The sequence below is a fragment of the Cibotium barometz genome, chromosome 25, assembly GCF_041138505.1.
Source record: "Cibotium barometz isolate CiBa-2024 chromosome 25, ASM4113850v1, whole genome shotgun sequence".
Lineage (NCBI taxonomy): Eukaryota > Viridiplantae > Streptophyta > Polypodiopsida > Cyatheales > Cibotiaceae > Cibotium > Cibotium barometz.
In genome coordinates, this window is record NC_141070.1 from 3,122,501 (window position 1) to 3,123,205 (window position 705).

Below are 705 nucleotides of genomic sequence, written 5' to 3' on the forward strand. Positions count from 1 at the left end.
TGAGATACTATTGTCTAGTATGTAGCTATAGTATCTATTCTAAAATTTTAGTAAGCTCGATCAAAATGTGGGTTACATTGAAAAGAGGTACTAATCAGCATGTGGCGAAATGATTATAACCAATCCATGTGTGACATAAGAATGGTGCAAATTGTCAAGTGTCACAAAGAATGTAAAACTTGTCTCATCAGTGCTTGAAAAAATATTTTTTCAACCATGTAAAATAAAGATAATGTTACTAATAAATTGGGATTTAGCCCTCAAAATTGCACATATGCTCGGATGTATAGCTTCTAAAATACCCCAAAACTTGACCGGAAAATAAGAGCAATGCAAAACTCTAACCGAGAATTTGAAATTTCAGCAACAAGGAGATTTACACTACAAACCAGGTTATGTGAGCACTGCTTGTCATGAAACAATACATATTATCGAGGATTAAATAAATATGTTTAAGGCATACTAAAATGCCAAATAGTTCCTTGTGAATTAGCTAGCCTATGGGCATGATGCTGGTCTGATAAGACAAGGTTGATCAAGCATGAAGGAGACATCCCTAAACGGAGAGAGTTGCAACGTTAATGAATAATCATGTGTTGATTGTGTTACAGACCTACGACATGTATGTAAACATAGTACATATGCTTGCATGCAAGAAATGGTTTGTGCTCCATCTCTCTCCTTTGAAAATCTTGACACGTGCAC